This window comes from Crocodylus porosus, unplaced genomic scaffold (genome assembly GCF_001723895.1).
Source record: "Crocodylus porosus isolate Cpor-Errol unplaced genomic scaffold, CroPor_comp1, whole genome shotgun sequence".
Lineage (NCBI taxonomy): Eukaryota > Metazoa > Chordata > Crocodylia > Crocodylidae > Crocodylus > Crocodylus porosus.
In genome coordinates, this window is record NW_017728931.1 from 118,648,478 (window position 1) to 118,669,503 (window position 21,026).

The 21,026-nt window shown below is 43.4% G+C and overlaps 1 protein-coding gene across 5 annotated transcripts in view; it reads right to left on the bottom strand.

Annotated features, from left to right (window-relative positions):
• CPNE8 (copine 8) overlaps positions 1-21,026 on the bottom strand; it is a 293,497-nt gene that overhangs the window by 250,547 nt on the left and 21,924 nt on the right. The gene's annotated exons all lie outside the window — the stretch shown is intronic.

Consider the following 21,026-nt stretch of genomic DNA (forward strand, 5'->3'; position numbering starts at 1 on the left):
GTCCAGCCCCTCGAGAAGCTCCCTAACTAAATCCTTGCTAACCCTTGGCCTAGGTGTGCCTATTTCTTCCTTGTTTTTCTGATTTTGCCACCAAATAAGCAGGTAATATGTTCAAAGTCACGTAAGTGCATAATTTTATAGCCTCCATCTTAGAAACTCAAACATTATCTAGTTTATCTTCAGACTGTCCCAAGAAGTAAGAACACATTAAGACAAATAAACAAGTAGGCTGAATGAAAAACAAACATAGGAACAGACCGTGAAATAGCTAAAAAAACATTAAAGGGTTGCCAAAAGCAGGAGTGTCAAAGTCAAATGACAATGGGCTAAATCAGGACTATGGGGTTTCTCATGGGCCAGGATCCACACTGAAGGGCTTCTGGCAGATTAAAATCACACCTCTGGATCTGGCTCATAGGGCTTCTCACCACTCCTGCCAACATTACTGAGTCAGCAGCAGAAGTCAGAAAATTAACGCTGCTGCCATTGAAATCCTGTTGCTTTGGCTGCTGGAGCCATTGCATTAGCATAGTCAGCACCTGTGGGTGAATGCCACAGATTTTAATCACCAGCAGTAACCAAAAATATGAGGTCTGGCAGCAGCACTCACCCCCTGGATACTGGCCACACTGACACTGCAGCTCTGGCAGCCACAATAATAGGGTTTCAGCAACGGTAGTATTACATCCTTTCCTACTGGCAGCCACAGCAAAAAGATGACTCTGCAGACCAGATCCAACGTCTGGCTATATGTTTGGCACCATTGGTGTACAGGTTTTTGAGCGTTTTTGGCAACTCAGTACATTTACTCAAATTGGTGCCAAAATATTTCCTTGACAACATTTAATTTTTTGTGCACACCTTCACATACATACAGCCCGCACTCCCACCCCATCACTTCTTTAGAATAATGACACTGATAAGTCACATAGTCTCATCAATTTCTTCCATTCCCATGTACGCTTTCTTGCATACTGTATTTCTATTGCAGTTATGATCAGTTTCATATTTTTCAATATTTTAAATATCAGTGCCTAAGAATATAAGTACACGATTAATTTTAAAGTGTTCCTTGCTTCCATCATAAAAATTCCAACATAAAAACTGAATATGTTCATTTTGCTGCATCCTTATGTCTAAGATTTCAGATGCAAAATTGCTTATTACTATAATCTTAACTGCAGATACAAGATATCGGTGGAAAGCAATTGTTCTTGGCATACACTTGAACATTTTTTCTATCAAGCCACCAAATAACCTTTGGAATACCTTCATCAGCATAACCACCCTATTCTTGAAAGCAATGTAAAGGAACAATTAGGAACAGAACTAAAACTATAAAACCCCTGCTATATCAGGCAACTCTCTCATGTAATCCCTTTAAACTCATCAAGCTGCATCTTAAGGCAAACTGGATTTCTTGTCCCTACCCTTCCTTTTTAAAGGTTGATGCGGACCTCGACACTCCAGTGGTTAGAAGCCTTCTATTTATCAACTCAGGTTTATAAGTAACAACTTAATATCTGATTACTCATGTGTCATAATTAATACTATAAACAACTCCTGCCTTCCTGCCTTATCAAGGGGGAACAACACTATCCCCTCCTAATGTTCACTTTGCTAGACTAAATATGCAACTTATTCAGGCTTCTCCCATAAGATTGGCTGAAGGGTCATACTCAGAGGGGGGTGGTAGATGGGTCATATTTGACCTGGGGGGAAGTGGGCAGCAGAGTCCCCCAAGGCTCGGTCCTTGGGCCTGTGCTGTTCAATTTCTTTATCAGCGATTTGGATGATGGGGTCAAAAGCAACCTGTTTAAATTTGCTGATGATACCAAAATTTGGCATGAGGTGAGCACGCTAGTAGGGAGGGAAAGACTGCAGCAAGACCTGGATAGGTTACAGGGGTGGGTTAACAAAAACAGATGCGTTTCAATATTGGGAAGTGCAGGGTGCTGCACTTGGGCAGTAGTAACCAGCAGCACACTTATAAGATGGGAAACTCCCTTCTTGAGAGCACAGAGGCAGAAAGGGATCTTGGAGTCATTACTGACTCCAAGATGAACATGGGCCAACAATGCAAGGTCACGGTTGGCAGGGGTAACCGGACCTTGTCGTGCATCCATAGGTGCATCTCAAGCAGGGCCAAGGAGGTGATCCTCCCCCTCTATGCAGCACTGGTCAGGCCACAGCTGGAGTACTGTGTCCAGTTCTGGGCGCCACACTTCAGGAGGGATGTGGACAACATTGAGAGGGTCCAGAGGAGGGCCACCTGCATGATCTGGGGACAACAAGGCAGACCCTACAATGAGAGACTGCGGGACCTGAACCTGTTCAGTCTTCACAAGAGAAGGCTGAGGGGGGACCTGGTGACCATCTATAAACTCACTAGGGGGGACCAGAAGGGTTTGGGAGACACCTTGTTTCCCCTAGTGCCCCCTGGTATAACAAGGTATAACGGCCATGAGTTGTTGAAGAGTAGGTTTAGATTAGACATTCATAAGAAGTACTTCACAGTTAGGGCGGCTAGGAGCTGGAACCAACTTCCAAGGGAAGTGGTGCTGGCTCCTACCCCGGGGGTCTTTAAGAGGAGGCTTGATGCCTACCTGGCTGGAGTCATCTGAGCCCAGTTTTATTCCTGCTCAGGCAGGGGGTCAGACTTGAAGATCTACAAGGTCCCTTCCAACCCTACTTCTATGATAAGGCAGGCTCTTTAATCCCATGACACCCTAGTAGACGTTTTCCATTCAGTTTGAATTCATCTTTTTGACATGGATGACCAGAACTGTACACCACATTCCAAATAAGATCCAACAGGTTTCTGCTTATATTATGGCATGAATACTTGCTTATCTCAACTAGAAATACCGTATTTTCTTGCATACATGTCTGGAAATAAGATGTACACCTTGTTTTTTTAAATATATGACCTTGTTCTTCAAAGGGCACATTGCTGAATTTCTTTAGGACATCTTAAATGGGGTCTATTGCAATGCTGTATATTCTTGTTAAATGGATGCCAAGGGGCTCACACAGCTCTTTACCTAGCAAGATTTCCACAGTCTCTGGCAATTATTAAGTAGAGAATCCCTCAATTCTTAGTGTAGAGGATGTTGATTATAATATTCTCAAGTTAAATGCTTATTTATTGTAGTCAACAAGTCTTACTTCACAGAGAACAACAGGACAAAGTCATAGAGCATCACCTTAGCATAGGTCATAGCCTTTTTATGGGGGCAGTGTTTTCATGCTGTTGCCAAACCAGCAGCATAAACATCAGTAGGCAACCCTCAGGCTGAAATTTCATTTGGATCAGCAACAGCATTTGTGGTAGCAAGAGGCATAGTATTTCTGATTGCTGCCTTTGTGGATGACTGAACTTCTGACAACATCTATGTTTGATGTGATCTCTGTGTTTACAATGATGGCAGTCAGCTGACATCACAGAAAAGATGTGCATCACAGCTATAGTTCCCATCACAGCTATAGCAGCTTCCCAGGGACGCAGAATTTATTTTGTGCCCTGGTGATGACGTTTTTGGAGAATTCCCTTTGGACAACACTTGGTGAGTCTCAATTGACATAATTTCCATAGATGATGCCTGGATCACCTTTGAACAGAGAGAAGCAGCCTCATGAGCAAGTGTTTCTTGAGCAATGGCAAATGTTAAAAAGTTTGCTTGTGAGAAGCATATACTGTAGGGCTCTACCTCAAACCTCCACACAGGTTGATCCCAGAGTAGAAAGCCAAGACCGGTACCAAAATTAAAATTCTCAGACAAAGACCAACTCAGCCATGTAAGCAATCCTTTGTTTAACAGATGAATGCATTAATTGAAATGAAATGACAAGTTGTACAATTAAAAGATCTTTTCCCACTTCCCCCTTTCTATATATCCAAGGACTGTACTAGATCTTTTATCCACCACACTGCACTGACAAATTACCTTATTTACTCAAATCTAAGATGAAGTTTCCCTCCCCACCCCACCCCCAATCAGCATGGGTGGGAACCCCTCAACTTAGATTCGCATACAAAGTGGGGGGAGGAGGGGCAGGGAGGCAGGCAGCTGCTGCAGCCCTGACTGTCCTGAACCTGTGACAGAGCCAGAGTCAGACCCACAACAGCCTCCTGCTCCCTGCCTGTTTTCCCACTGCACTTCTGCCCCACCACCCGCTTCCCCACCTCCCCCCTTACTGTCAAGCACAGCTGAGTCTGGTTCCAGCTGGAGTGCCTCCTGGGCACAGAGCACATAGAAACTCTGCCCATTCATGGCCAATCAGCAGCACTGACTGCTGCATGGTCTGGCAAGTGCTGAGCTTTCACGTGCTATGCTCTAGGAGGAAACAGAGCCTAAGCAGCATCTCACAGTAAGCAGGGAGAACCAGAAGCTATGGGGAGCTGGGCGTGGGGGTGTCAGTGACAAGAGGAGCAGGAAGAACGCAGGGGAAAGAAGCGGGGTGTAAGCTGAGGGCAAGGGGGCCACCTGACCCACCCCTCAGCCACCTGACTATTTTCCCTTCTGTAGCAGTGGGAGAGAGAGACGATTTTAAGACAACCCTCCAATAATTAGATTCTATACCTGGATAATTATAACAAATTGATAAATTTTCCATATATAGAACATAATTAGTCAGGGGTCATCTTAAATTTAGGGTTGCCTTAAATTCAAGAAAATACAGTAGGCTGAAGTGATTATCTACAATGACTCCTAAAGTATTCTCCTAGGGAACCTATACACGAGTACGGAGGCTGCTCCAACCCTCTGAAATTCCAGGGCATTACAGCAGACTCATTTAATTGAGTCTGCTGGATCATGGTAATTGCTGCACTCCAGCAGCCTCCTGCATCTTATGTATCAGCATCCCCATACTTAAAAATGGTGGTGGAGGCATTTGAACTAAAGCTCATCAAATGAAGTTTCGTTCAAGCACCCACCACCAGCACCATTCTTAAGCATGAGGACATTGATACATGAGACGCAGTGGTGCTTTAATTAGAGTGGCTCTCAAAGCCACTCTAATTAAAGTGCCCCACCCCTCACACCTGGAGCACATGTAAAAAAGTGCCCCTAGTTACTAGCTTCCAAAACCATTTTGCTCCTTTCCATAGGTACAGCCACAGGTATAGTTTCCATAAGTACCGTTTTCAGTTCCCAAATACATTACCTTGCATTAGCTATATTAAATACATTTGTTAAAGATGTGACTATTTCATCAGATCACGGTTGATTACTACTCTGTGATAGTTACCAAGGTTGACATTTTGAGATCTGCTGGCATGCCTACTTTTGATGCCTATAATGTCTGCCCTGTCGGTTCCACCCAATATAAAATGCAGCAAATCAAAAAAGGAAAGTGGACCAAAAAGAAGTCAGCATGGTTTAATGGCAGAGTTGCAGAGGCAGTAAGCAGAAAAAAAGGCTTCTTCGAAAAAGTGGAAGTCAAACCTAATGTAGAAAATAGAAAAAGAGCATAAACTCTGGCAAATCAAGTGTAAAACCATAATAAGACATCAGAAAGAATGAGGAGAAACTTGCTAGGGACACAGTAAGTAACAATAAAAATTCCTTGAATATATTAAGTATTCAAATTTAAGTATATTAATTCTTTAAGTACGTTAGAAGCCAGGGAAGACCTGCCAGGGAATCAGTTGGGCCTTTGGTTGATCAAGGTATAAAGGAGCACTAAAGGTTGACAGGGCCATTGCCAAGAAACTAAATGCGCCTGGCACATGTCTCAGTTAAAAGCCAACAACTGTTGATGGCTGACAAGTCTGTCTATGTAGGCAGCACGCTCTCCCATGCTGTCCACAACAATGATGAAGTCAACATGAGACTAGTGAAAGCTAGCGTGGCCTTCGGCAGACTCCATAAGTTGGTCTGGGACTGCAGAGGCATCGGAACGTCCATGAAAATGAAGATATACAAAGCCATCATTCTCCTGACCCTCCTTTATGGCTGCAAAACCTGGACTGTCTACCAGCATCATGCCAAGAAACTAAACCACATCTAGTTGTGCTACCTGCAAAAGATACTAAAGATCAAGTGGCAGGACCAGACTGCAGATGAGGTGATTGGAAAAATCAGCTCTTCCCAGTATTCACACACTACTGAAACTGGCGCAGCTAAGATGGGCTGGCCACCTTTCAAGAATGCCCAACACTTGCCCACCAAAGAAAAACTTCTACAGCAAACTGTCAAATGGAGTATGTTCTCGCGTCACTTCAAATAAGTGGTACAAGGACACCCGAAAGGTGTCCCTAAAGAGTTTCAGCATCAACCCAGAGTCGTGGGACCTAATCGCTAGCAACCGTCCATCCTGGAGGTCATCAATCCAGAACAAAGCACTGACCTTCAAAACAGCAACATACAGCAGAAGCAATGAAGAACTGCATGGTCAGGAAAATGAAAACCTCTTATACCCAGTCCTCATCACTTTCCTGCCCCTGCTGCAGCAGATTGTTCAAGGCAAATATTGGGCTTATAAGTCACCTATGTACCCATGTGACCTAGTCTCCACCCCCTCTTTTCTCTTTCCTATCTCTCTTTTCTCCTTTTTTTCTCCTTTTCTCTTTTCTTCCTCTCTGTTTCTTTCCCATTTCTCTTCTCTTCCCTACCCCCTCCCGCTGCATCCAGTCATCTTCGCCTGTGAAGGATAAACAATGAAATGCATTCTTTGCATCCATTTACATTGTGGAAGATGTTCGGCAGGATCCCTCACCTGGTCCACTCCTCTCTAAGGACAAGTCAGTGGAGTTACCCAAACTGAGGTTTCGATAGAGGAGGTCATAGAGCAAACTGATAAATTAAACAGACGCAAATCACCAGGACCTGTTGGTATTCACCCTAGGGTCCTGAAAGAGTTCAAATCAGAATGTGCTGAACTCCTAATTGCACTAAGCACTCCATCACTAAAAACAGCCTCAGTACCAAAGAACTGAAAGGTTGCCAATGTGACTCCCCCATTTTTTAAAAACTGTTTCTAGAAAGGACATAGGGAACTACAGGCCAGTGAGCCTAACTTATGTTCCTAGAAAACTGGTAGAAACACTCTTAAAAAATGTTCAGCAAATTGATGAATGTGACTTGCTGCAGAGGAATCAACATGACATTGTCAAAGAGAAATCATGCCTCACCAACCTACTAGAGTTCTCCAAGAGTGTCAACAAGCAGGTGAATGAGGGTGATCCAGCTGACACAGTATATTTGGACTCGCAAAAAGTTTTGACAAGGTTCCCCATCTGAGGCTCGGAAGGAAGGTAATCATTGGATTACAGGGAACACCTAGTCGCAAATTGGAAACTGGCTTAAAGATAGAAAGCAATGAGTGAGTATAAATGGCGAGTTTTCAGAATGAAAAGAAGTAAACAGTGACATCCCCCAGGGATCTGTGTTGGGACCAGTGTTACTTAACATATTCATACATGATTTAGAAAAGGGGGTGAGTAGTAAGATGGTCAAATTTGCAGATGACGGAATTATTCAAAATGGTAAAGACCAAGGCAGACTATAGGGAACTACAGAAGGATCTGGCACTATGGAGCAAATGGGCGAGTAAGTGGCAAATGAAATTCAATGTAAATAAATGTAAACTGATGCACATGGGCAAAAATAACCGCAGCTATATCTACACACTATGATGGGCTCTACATTAGCTGTTACCACACAGGAAAGAGGTCTGGGAGTCATTATGGACAGATCGCTAAAAGCCAGCTGCTCAGTGCTGAGCAGCCACCAGAGATGAACAAAATATTAGGGATTACTAAGGGAACAGTAAACAAAACTGAAAAGTATCATTATGCCCTTTTATAAATCCATGGTGCACCCACATCTTGAATCTTGATGGAGGGGCTTCTATATCTAAACAGCTAAAGAGGATAAGCCAGTCAATTTAGAAAAGAGATCCTTGAGCGAGGACATGATAAGGGTTTACAAAATACTCAATGGCAAAGAGAAAGCATATAGGGATTTACTACTTACTACCATATTTGCTTAAATATAAGATGCCTCTAAATAACATGACACCCAATAATTAGACTCTGTACATGAAAAAATTATACATTTGTCATAATTTTTCAGGTACAGAATGTAATTATTAGACGTTTGCCTAGAATTTGTCCCTTTTCCACTGCTACAACAGGGAAAATAAATCTGGGGGGTCAGATGGGCCCCTTGCTCTCTACCATCCCCCAACAACTTCTTCCTCTTGCAGGCCCTTTCTCCCCTCCTTACCATAAGACCCTGCTCTCCCTGAGCACATGGAAGTAAGGTGCAAACTTGAAAACACTGACCTTGAAATAACTTATTTGTAGTAATTTGCATATAGGCAAATTACTATATATACACTCATAGATTTAGTTCATCCAGAATTAATGCGGTTTACCCTTTCTGAAACTGCTTCAAGTTTTAGCACACGTGCTCCATAAACACACTTTTAAGCAGCATAATACAAACAATGGATTACATTAGTCCAAAGCCAAAAAGTCCATGATTTATCATGTAGTTCATTAAACTGGGCCCCAGCTGTCAATAGCATTTCAATCCATGATGACCCCACAGCTCAGCAATGCTCATTATGTGTGTGTACTCCAGATGCCCCACCACAAAGGATCCATGCACTAATTACCACTCCCCAATACACACACACACACACACACAGCTGGACTCAGGTGTTCTTGTCACGAGTCCTGGGATCTTCCAAAAATGTATATGCAGTTGAGGCACAGGGCAGCCTTGTTCGACTCCACCTCATGGAGAGCAGGGCCACACTAATCACATGCGACAGACTTAGAGGGTGACACAGGGCTTCTGAGAGAGCTGTTCTTGCATTCTCGTGGTATTAGATGCTTTGAAGACTCAAGTATACCATATCAATCAGACACAATCTTTTAAAAAACAGATGTGTTTGACAAGAGCAACCCCCCTTTAAGCACCCTGGCTAACTGTTATAATTTGATTTCCTAATTCTTTGCTGACAAACCCAAATTTACCGTTACATTATTTTACCAGAAATCAACGTCAAATTAACAGATCTACAGTTGCCTAAGATGTTTCTTTTATCCTTCTATATTTTCCAATATTGACAGTGCTTTAGAGAGCTGCTCAACTATTTCTTTTAAATTCCTTGGTTATAACTTATCAGGACTTGCTAAATCACAAACCATTTCATTTTGGCAGATAACTCACACGTATCTCTTTCAGAGGATATCAACATTATTTTACATATAGTAGGATCATGATATAACATTATATACATATAGATACAGCCAAAATTGGAGCCTGGAGTCAATACCAGAGAATCAGCAAGAACTCTGCCTTTGCCCAGACAATACTGCAGGCTAGGCCTGATTATTAAGGGCTGGAGTTGGTTCCCCCATGGCTTCAGGGTATTTGCTGTCCTGACTGTATCTCTTAGCCCAGCTGGGACTAAGCATTATTTTGGGCTTTTTGCAGGTGCTACTTTTCCAGGGAATGAATTGCCCTGCCAAGCTGATTGTGGCTGACTATGTTTGGAGCTTGGTCCTGGCTTCATTATAGTCTATTTCCTATAGAAAACCTAGGAAAATTTTATTCTGGTAACAGTTCTGAGAGATGTCCAGGCAGACAGCTCCAAGTTGAAGTCACCTAGGATAAGGTAATGTTTCTTCCTGTACAACATCAAAAAGTGTTTAAGGAGCTGGTCATCCTGTTCTGAATTTAGGCAATTTATAACACATGCAAGACCAGTATCCAATCTTGAAATGTTATTAAAGTTTTAACTAGTAAAACTGAAGAACCTAGGATTCCAAAGCATGTGTGGCTGTACTGTATTTATGATGTACAGTGCCATCTCTATGCTCTTCCCCCTTTCTATTCTTACAAAATAACTTGTAATAATTAAATGTTAACATTCTGGTGGATTAGGTCTTTTAACTATTTGTTCAGTAGTACTAACCCTACCATATTTATCATGCATGAGCATCTCCAACTTTTGTTTAATACTTTATTTTTTAATGCTAGGAGCCTAACAAATTAAAAATGTGCTCCCAACTTGTTCTTTTGCGTTTCATTTTTTTATATTCACATTGCCACAGAGCTACTTTACATGTGGATTCATCTGCACCAGGACTGCACGATCAAGCCCTCCCCTTCATAGTTAGGGTAAAGACTCACTGACAATGGAAATTAATCTATTAAAAGATCGGTACTGACCACTTATATGTAGCCTGTCCAAATTATAATTTTTCATGATGGTGCCTTAATGTTCCAGAAAAAACAAAACTGTTCCTCTTCACCAATTACTGAAACAACTGTTTGCCCCAATATCTTCTGCCTTCTCCCACTTAAAGGAGGAAGAGAATTTCTAAGATAGTTTAAGTGTTCCTGTTCTTAAATTCCTGAAGTCTTCCAGGATCTGTGGAATGATGCTTGACAACCTACTTTGTGCCACTGTGAACTACTGACAAAGAAATTTCACCTGCTAACCTCAAAATATTTATACTTCCTGAGATGCCCTTCATCTCGGTTTGCATGAGGCAGTAAACTGTCCTGCAATCCTCCTTCCTTCTGTTCCTTATAGAATGTCCTTATCACTGTCCTTAGCATAGGGTTCTCAATGAAGAGTTACCTGTTTTCTTGGGCCAGTAGCAGAGGATCTACTGGGCTTGTTTAGGTCTTTCTGGTTTAAATGGAGCAAATTCTTCCACCTGTAAGTGTTTTCTTTCTATTCCTTCTTGCAAATCATTCCATTCAGATGTCTTATTTGGTTTCTGATAGCAACTTGATACTACTAACTGGCGAGATTCTACTTCAGGTTCTACTTCTGGTGACAATTCCAGTCTTCCCTTGACTTGACTGCCTTTGCTTTCAAAAATCTGCTCTTGTATTGACCAGCTCAGTCCATACTCCTGCTTACTTTTGACTCAAAACTGAAACATTTAACTATAAAAGCCTCTTGTAGGAACAAGAGTTGAAGCCAGGTCTCCTCTTTGCAAAAAAGGTACTGCCAATTGAGCACCACACTAGAGATTAGCCTTCTTCCAAATATACCAGACATCAAGCTTGGACATCTAAAGCAGGAACAAGGGGCACACCTTTTAAGTCTCACAATGCAAGTTGTGCCATGGAGTAATAAAATCCAATTCACTTGATAAAAAATGAAATATTTAAACCAACTCTAAACTTCAGGCAAGTATAAAGCACTGTTCCTGGATCAATGGAATCTAGATAAAATTGACTCAAAATTGCTCCTGGTTCCTTACCGTCCTTACTGTGATGGTAAGGAAATGAGGTTGCTGGGTGTTCACCCTGTCTTATAGCTTTGTCTTCCAAATGTTCAAGAACTCTGATGGAAGGAGCAAGACAAAGCATAACAGCACTCCAGAAAGCTTCCTCTTAAAAAAGTTCTACCTTCCAAGCTGCAACACCAACAAATGACGTGAATCACAACGTGACAAAGCCAACTGAAGAACCACAATGTTTCCACAAAGTTCTTCATTTTCTGGATGCCCAAAATGAGACCACTAGGTTCTGCTTTGCAGAAGGGCTGGGCACTCACAACTTCAAAAGAAGTAATATTTTCATGTGTACAGTGCTGTAAAAATGCTAAGCACTCTGGGGGCAAAAAAAGGGAAATATCTAATACTTTGCAACTATGCAACAAGTAAGGTCACTACTTGGAATGCAATGGACAAAAAGACACATCTACCAATTCAATGATCACTGTACATCATATATATTGAATAAGACAGCAACCCTTTAAGATACGATACTATTTTTATTCCCAGTTAAAATCTGTTTCATAGGATAGTATATAGCCAGGGGGCTGCAGATGTACTGAACAGTTCCTAAACTGTCAATGCTTGATTTTGCAACCATAACATTCTTTTAATTTAATTTCCTAATTTTTTTTTTTTTTTATAGAAGCAAATCAAAGTTTTATACCATACTGATTTGCCATCAGCAGAACCTTTAGATCCACAATCTGTACCTTTTCCACCAAGTAACTGGTAGAAACAATTGGTGATTATCTGTGTACCAACCCACACGTGGGGAAGTGAGAAACTTTGTTTTCCCTATGGATTCACAGCTACTTGATAGGCACAAGAAGAATAAAGTTCAAGAATTACAGTTCAGTTTCAAGTTCTGTAAGGAAACAGGTTACAAAACCTGCTCCCTGTCTCCTCACCTCCTATAACTCCTAGCTTACTTCAGGCCCCTGATCCCCTACAAAACAAGCTGCTCATCTTCCTCTGCACTACAGGTGCATCAGGAGGGATGAAATCAAAATCGGAAGACTGTTGTCAGCTCTTACACCACTACAGTCACAAGCAGCAAGGACAAGCAATTGCATCAGAAGCTGCTCAACCCTTGCAGCGTGAGTATATATTTAGTTTTTCTGTGGGCATGAGCAACATTCATTACAGATAGAATCTTCAGGGAAAAATGCTGGTAGCCTAGATTGATCCTCTACTAAGTATGGGCAAAGTACTGGTTTCCAAAGCCTATAACCTAGACAAGTTTAAGCAGATTTCCATGAGGACAGTAAAAAATCCTCCATGTCCTCACACCAAATTTCAAGTCCATACTTCAAAGCACAGACAGTTAACACTATAATATTGTGTGTCAATTAGCTTGGAAATCAATGACGTTAAATCCAAGATACTGTATTTTTGGAATGAAAGGGGAAAACGAGGTTTTTGGTTTGGTTTGGTTTTTTTTTTTTTTTTACAGAAAAAGAAATTAGAGATTGTGTCCTCCTTTAAAAGCCTTGGAATCTATTTCAATAAACATAATAAACACATAAAAACAAAACAAGCCTGGGGTGATGTTTTATCATTCTTATACAATAAAGGGCTTAGTCTGTTCATAACGCTCTTGAAGCACTCCAATTGGTTAGTGAAACAACCAATCAGAGTGCAGAATGCCGATAAGATAGCGGGGATGGAGGGACTGAGCAGGGGGGCAAAGCCAGTGCTGATCGCCTCCCCCCCTGCCCTTTTCCTTGGAGTCTGGAGCACCGCCTTGATGGCAGACATGGAACAGGGAGGCGAGGCCAGCATTGCTGGAGGCAGCAGCAGTGCAAGGTGCTGGCAAGCTCTGCTCTGCCCCCCTCCCCCCCCCCCGCCTGCTCCTGGGAGGTGGTGGTGGCATGGGGGCGATGGGTAGCAGCACTCCATCCCCCCTCATCATTCTTGACAGGCAAATCACTAGTTTTACAATAGTGATAGAAGGATGGTATTGGCAGCACTAAAGGTCTACAGACCTAAAGTAGAGTCCATTTTACTGTATGGAGTAGAACTACAGATTTATGGTTCATTCAGTCAGGTATGCTTCCCGGGATGGTTCCAAAAGAAAAAAAGCCAGTTTTTCCAGTGAAAGTTAGAGCCATGACTCTTCCCTACCCTAATCATAGTACAGATATTTTTTTATCCAGGCAGATCTGCTACAGATCCCAGGCTATGTTGATGATCTTAGGCTTGGTCAAAGTCAGCACATGCTAAAATTGTATAAAAGGCAAAAAAATCTCACTTTGCCTCTGACTACTTCCTGCTCTTGGGGACCCAGTGGATGTCTGTGGGTTCTAGTGCCAATCAAGCAACATGGAGACTGCCAAGTGTGCTGTATCTTTTCATGGTGGCCAAGAACAGCAGCTTCAGCAATGAAGATGCAATGAGGAGATGCTAGGAAGGAGGTCCACATCCCCCCTTGCGTTTAGGATTTAAGTCAAGGTTGGGATGGGGGAGGGGAAGGTGGATGTTCACGGGTGGTTGCTGTTGCTGGGCAGGTGGGGGTGGGAAGGAAGAGCTGAGCAAAACCCCATGAGAAGTCACAGTGTGGGTTCCCATGGCATTTAAGAAGTGCCATTTTGCCAGTGAACCAGGCTTTATTCTTTTATTCAGCAACAGAAGAGAGGGTTGAAGGAGGAGAAGTGCCTGCCAGAGCACAGCATGGGGTCACACCTGCGGAGGGGGGGGCGGGTCCTCTGAGTGATTGCAGAAGGTATAGTGCAAACTGCTCAGCTGGCGATACAATGCTCACATATATTTATCTTCAGAATAAGATTTTGTGGCCAGGTATTAAAAAAAAGCTGCCCAAGGGAAAGGGGAGGAGTAGGGGCAAGATGAGTCACGGTGGCATGACAGGTGGCAGTGTCTGCTAGAGGGCTGAGAGAGGGAGAACTCTAACAAGGAGCCTGAGGCTCCCCATTACTTTAAGGGAATACCAGCAGTAACGAGAGCTCCAGGTGGGATAGTCTGCTCCTTAAGAGTAGCAGAAGAACAGGTTGATTAGGTACTTTAGGATGGCAATGCTTCCTACAGAGCTTGCTGTTCTGCAGTAATACAATAGGGCAGAGACTGCTTGGGACAGCAGAGGGCTTACTGCAAAGCTAGTTGATTTGAAGTAGTACCAGGGAGCAAGGGTATAGCTCCTAGCCCCACAACTGTAAGCTGCTCTAGAGGTCAGCCAGCCAGCCCAAAAGACAACACCTGTGGGGGTGGGAGGAAGGGAGCTGAACTTAGGTAGCGTATAAGCTCAGGGTTTGCACCAAGCAGACAGTTTGTCCCTGCAGGCTGCCAGGGGAGGAGCTACTCTATGATGACTGTAGCTGGAAGACTACCTGGGGACCCACTACCCTACAGGCTAAAAGAAAAGAGCTGAGAGTTTGCAGAAGACATAAATGTTGTTATGCAGTAAGAGCGGTCTACTTTTAGTTATACCTGGAGGGCTTACCATTTTAGAATAGTCTAAACCAGAGGAGGGAAACGAACTAACAGGGTAGGCCGGAGGTCCCAGTGGTGCCCGAGGGACAAGTGTTTGTGGTGAGTCTTGCCAGGGGTCAGGCTCAGCATGTGGATAGACATTGATCAAGAAGGGGTCAGAGCCTAGGTCAGAAAAGACCATTGCCCGAGAGGGCTGAGAATCAAGATTGGGACCAGGGTCCTAAAGCCCAAGAGAGCCAGAAGTCTGAGAGGCACGGAAAAAGGACCAAGGGCCCACGCTGAGAGGCCGAAACCATGGCCCTTGAGTGGCTAAGACCAAGGCTGGAGGCCCAGACTGATAAAGACAAGACAACAGCTGGAGCCCAGAAGTCAGTTCCGGCACAGTGGACCTAGGCAGAAAGGTTCAGCAAGAGAAACAGGGTAGCGACTGAAAAGGATGAGATCCCAACTAGGGACAAAGACTTAGAGTGGCCTGATGCAGGACAGGTGCTGAGTGCACCCTGAAATGACTAAGTACTGACAGCTGCAAGGCATGGGCATGGCTGTAAGGGAGGTCAGAAACCATGAATAGCTCTAGAGGTGAGTAGCATCCTAAAAGGCATGGATGGGCCAGGAGACCCAGAATTAATTTCTAAGGACACAACAGAGGCAGGTGGGGTTTGTAAGCAACCTGCAAACTGGGGAAAGAATGAAGGCTCAACTCTGGGACCCAGGGGCAGCCTCCCTTACTCCCAAAGGGGATACTAACAGCAAGGTACCGAGAGCAGCTGGGTACCTGGAGAAAACAATGCCAGGTAGAGTACAGAATGAGCACAATAGGAATAACTGCCTTCCTACTATTGCCATAGAATTGGTGTATGAACAATTTAAAAAAATTAGATCTATCCCAGTCAGTGGGACTGGATGATCTTTATCCAAGAGTGCTGAAGGAGCTGGCCAAAGTCAACACAGAACCCCTGGCGAAACTCTCCCACAACTCACAGTGCTCTGAAGAAGTTCCTGAGAACTGGAAAAGGGCCAGTGTTGTGCCCATCCACAAGAAGGGCAGGAGGGAGAACCCGGATAACTATGAGCCAGTCAGCTTAACTTCCATCCTAGGGAAAATCCTAGAGAAGTTCATCAAGGAGTCTATCTGCAATAAGCTTGCAGAAGGCAAGATTCTAAATGACAGCCAGTATGGCTTTGTCGTAGGCAGGTCTTGCCTTACCAACCTCATCTCCTTCTATGACCAGGTAACTCGCTGGACACAAGAGAGCAGGTTGACATTGTATACCTTGACTTCCAAAAGGCCTTTGATATAGTATCCCACGAAGTCCTAACAAGAAAATTAAGAGGATTGTGGACTTGACTCTGAGACAGTCAGGTGGGTGAGAAACTGGCTGCAAGATAGGACCCAGAGTCATAGTGAATGGATCTGTATCAGCCTGGCAAGAAGTGGGCAGCGGTGTCAGTGCTTTGTCCAGTACTTTTCAACATCTTTATAAACGGTTTGGATGTGGGGGTGAAGAGATCACTGGCCAAGCTCACATATGACACCAAGTTATGGGGAAGCATGGTCATGCTTGAAGATAGGCTACAGATACAGGAGGACCTAGACAAGCTAACCTGTTGGGTGGATAGGAATCTGATGAAGTTCAACATTGAGAAATGTAAACTGCTCCACCTCAGGACAAGCAACCCCCAACAAACCTACAGGTTTGGCAGCACCAAACTGACTAGCACCACAAATGAAAAAGGACCTGGGGGTAATAACAGACCACAGTATGAATATAAGCCAGCAGTGCGATGCTGTAGCCATTTGAGCAAATAATACTCTGGCATGCATCTCCAGCAAAACCAAGGAGGTGATTCTTCCACTCTACTCAGCACTGGTGAGACTGCAGCTGGAGTACTGCATCCAGTTCTGGGTACCACACTTTAACAAGGACATGACCAAGCTTGAGAGAGTCCAAAGAAAAGCCACCCATATGATCAGAGTCTTACACGGCAAACCATATGAGGAAAGGCTGAGAGATCTGGGACTTTTCAGCCTGAAGAAAAGAAGGCTGAGAGGGGACCTGGTAGCAGCTTACCGCTACACTAACGGAGTACATAAAGAGCTCAGTGAGCAATTATTACCAGGGCACCCAAGGGGAAAACCAAGAATAGTGGCCACAAACTCCTGGAAGACCAATTCAGGCTCAGCATCAGTAAAAACTTCTTCATAGTCAGGGTGTCCAGACTGTGGAATAAGCTCCCTCCAGAGGTGGTACAATTACCTACTCTGGAAATCTTCAAGGGGAGACTAGACAGTCACTTTGCTGAGGTCACCTGACCCCCAGTTATCTTTCCTACTTGGTTCAGGGAGTTGGATCGGATGATCTTCCAAGGTCCCTTCTGCCCTTACAATCTATGAATCTATGGCAGGGTGAACATTTGCCTTTCATTTCAAAATATGTATCATGACACTGAGACCCTAAACATTCTTACAGAGCTACTAGCAACTCTAGTCCTCTGGCAAGGACTCTTGAATGTCACAAGAATGCATGTAAGCACTTGGGTCCCCATATCAGGTACAAGGAGCACAGGCTGTAATGGAAATGGATCTGGGGAGGCAGAGGGAGCACACAGGAGTTCACCTGCTTTAGGGTGTGCTGGCTGCAATTACGTGTCCTACTGAATCACATGGGACAAAGAAATATAACCTGTTGAACAATTAGGTGGTAGGGATCCTAAACTGGTTCTAATCCAAACACTTAATAGTATCCTGGCTGTCAGGAACAGTGCTGGTAATGGCAGCAAGGTCTTAGGGACTACTAGAGCAGTTGTCTGCAGTCCACCAGTGTTGATCCCCTCCAAGTCATCATCATCTGCCAGTGGGACCAACCTGTACCAAAAAGAAGCACACTTATCCATGTCCTTCCCGTCTTTGCCAAGCACCTCCTCCAGACGTTCATATCATTCCTCAGAGATGGTTGACATTGGTGAGAAACATGGCTCAGTGCTGTCCTCTTGCAGAATCCTATACAGCTTGTCATAAGGACACATAGCCCTCCTGATGTCAGAGCATCAGTTGAAAATATACATTTATATTTTTTTTGTAAGGCTTTTAGTCTTCTGGCAGTGCTGTTGGTTGTCTTGACTATGAGCTCAGGAAGCCAACTGTACTGCGATAAGGTCAAAAACACCCTGTTTTTTCCCCAGCCTGTAATAAAAGGAATTATAGAAAAATCAGGGTTGGAAGGGACCTCAGGAGGTCATCTAGTCCAACCCCCTGCTCAAAGCAGGACCAGCCCCAAATGTATCATCTCAGCCAAGGCTTTGTCTTGCCAAACCTAAAAACCTCTAAGGATGGAGATTTCACAGACTGGGCAGAGCTACAATTTAGAGCTCCACCTCATCTATCTGTGACACACATACACATGCTTAAGTCAGCCAATTCATATGTCCATGTCCTCTTTGACATGGAAAGATCAAAAAGATACTGTTTTTTTCTGTCCATATGGTTTTTAGTAAGCAGTCGTTTCATCCCATCCTAATGGGCCACACAGACCTTTTAAGTGAAATGTATCCAGATGTTGTCTAGCATGAGCAGGCCAATAACTAGGCAAATGTATTTTTTAAACTGCACTGACTAAAGTTTCATTAACCTGAACTGCATTCATTGAAGAATGTATATATAGACAGTTCACTTTTTTGTCTGTGATGTTTTTAATCATTGGCCAGTTGAGGACCAAAAGAGCCACTATAAGGGCCAGAATGGCCAAGTGTGCAGTGTTAGACAGAGTGGTGGGGACAGAGAACTGAAACAGCTGAGCCTCTTATGAAAAGAAAAAAATTCTCAAGAACTGAATATGCTATTACATTCTCCAGTAGCTTCAATGAATAAAGTTAATAGACTTGGGCAGGAATTTAAGACCTACAGAATGATGCCATAATCATCAGTTATATTTCCTCTAAGATATAGTTTGTTTCCTGATGGTTTAAGACTGTCCAACTTAAGAGTGGCTGTGGGCCACATGCCACACCAGTCACAGGCACCAGGCTACACATCATATGGGCCACATGCTGTGGGGAATCACACTGTGCCATATGCAACCTCCCTTCTGTGTGAGCAGCACAAGCTTGTCCCCATCACATGAGTCCCCAGCTGCTGCTGCCACACAGACAAGCCCTCAGGCTCCTACCACACCCTGCTCCGCCACAAGCCCTTTATACTCCTGCCATCGCTGTGGTGCAGGCAGCACAAGCACCCCTCCATTGTGTTAGGCTGTGAACTTACCAAGCCCCCTCCAGCTGTGCTTCCCTGACACAGAGACCCCCACCTACTTGACACTTATTTGACCCATAGTCAAATAGGCCCCATAGAAAATTACTTAAACAACTCAAAACCTTTCTTTCTCAGTAAACTTCTCATTACATGTTATTATATACTGCCCTGTGTAAACATCCTGCTTTTGCTTAGCTTTAAAAACCGCTTGGGAGAACTGGCATTGAAATCCTAGATTTACTCTTTTGGGGACCCAAGTAACTACAATGTTCAGAGCATAAACAACAGTCGCTTTGCTGAAGAGTCAATTAATCCTCAAAGGTGACATTTTACAATCTTCCTCTTACCAAAACAGGCAATAAGATAATATAAATCTCTCAAATCCAGGATTAGGCAGAACTGTATGTCCTGTGGTGTCAGCAAGTAGCTTTTACTCTCCTCTAGAGAGGATTCACTGCTGTACTTAAATCTCTTCTTAGGCATAGTTTTATTCTTCACACTTAGAACCCCAAAACAGCAACAGAGGCAACCACACCAAAAGCCTATTGCTTCTACTCATCTTGGGTTACAGCTCCAGGTATTTCCCTCCAGCTCCTTTCAGGGATAAAAGCCCAAAACCTTCCATGTCATTAATTCAAAAGCTAGCTGCAGGAGCCTCTTCCCTCCTGCAGCACTCACAGCCCTTTATAAGCAACACCTGGCTCCTCCTCTGCTTGCTCTGATAATCAAACAGGCAGAGCCCTCCTGTTAGAAACGGCTTAACACACACAATCGCATACAGCTGCACACATCAATGTTGGGGACACTATTCCTTGCTCAACATTACTGGATGTTTATACACGTCTTTAAATCTGTGTTTATTTTTCTATATACACTGACAAAAATAACTGCCAGTATTTTTTTCTTGCTGCTCAAGTTGATATCTGTGCATGGAAGGCAGTTTCCAATTTCAGCAACAAACAATCTCCACTCAACAAAATAAAATTCACATAGGAGTTGGTGCCTTCATGGGAAGATTGTTTTAAAAAAGAAAACTGTGTACAGTTCTAAGAGACTGAGTACTGTATAAGTTTTTGTATGAGCTAACAGATACCTAAAAAGTAATCAGAGTACCTATAAGGCCTTCTGCTCAATGCTAACAAAAAAACCCCAAAACCCAAATCTTTGTGGTACATCAAATCTAGTTCCATACTTTCAGGAAGCATATGCCAAAAGATATGCTGGAAAAAATATTAGAACTTTAAGCTAAGGTAGATCCTATCAAATTTATGTCTGGAAGCATGAGAATCTACTGACTGTTTATTATTAAAAGTTGGTTCTCTACCTAGCTGCAATTTACACTAACTTGTGGTTAAGGTGATGATGGAGGTGTACTATCTTTTTCTACTAAGGCAAGCACCCAACAAATCATGGCTTTGGGGGCTTCCCATCAACCCCCCCCCAAAAAACAAAACAAACAAACAAACAAACAAACAAACAAACATGTGCCATGCTGCCCAGTACCCAAAGGCATTTCAATTTAACACAGATTTGCATTCCATTTGATCTTATTCTTCATATTTTGGCTTAGATTTAAGATTAAACCATTAGAAAGACTAGGAAGAAATTTAAACAAAAATCCCTGTATCATTTGTTGAGAGAGAGAGAGAGAGAGAGATTGATTTCTGAATTAAATTAACTTCCAGCAAGCCAACAGCCCTTCAAAGGAACATAACAGCTCAAGTGACAATGGGATACAGAGCCTTTAAAGTTGAAGTAACTGGTTGAAAAAAAAAAATAACGGTGACATCAGTGGTGATCAAAAGTTATCAGATAATGACTATTTAGTATCCTCAGTCCAGTTCCTAACAGATAGCTGTCTAAATCAGTGGTTGTAGGGGGGTACTTAGAAAGGCTGTAGGGGGTAAGGACAGGCGGGTGGGCATGGGTGCGGTGACATCTCCCCCAGCACGTTCACTGCAGGCTAAGGGTGGAGCAGTACGGGGTTGTTCCCGGTGAGGGTATTAGGTGGGGCTGTGGTGAATTTTGGGTTGGCTGCAGCCCCTCCCACCACCCCACTCCCAGTGCCCCCCC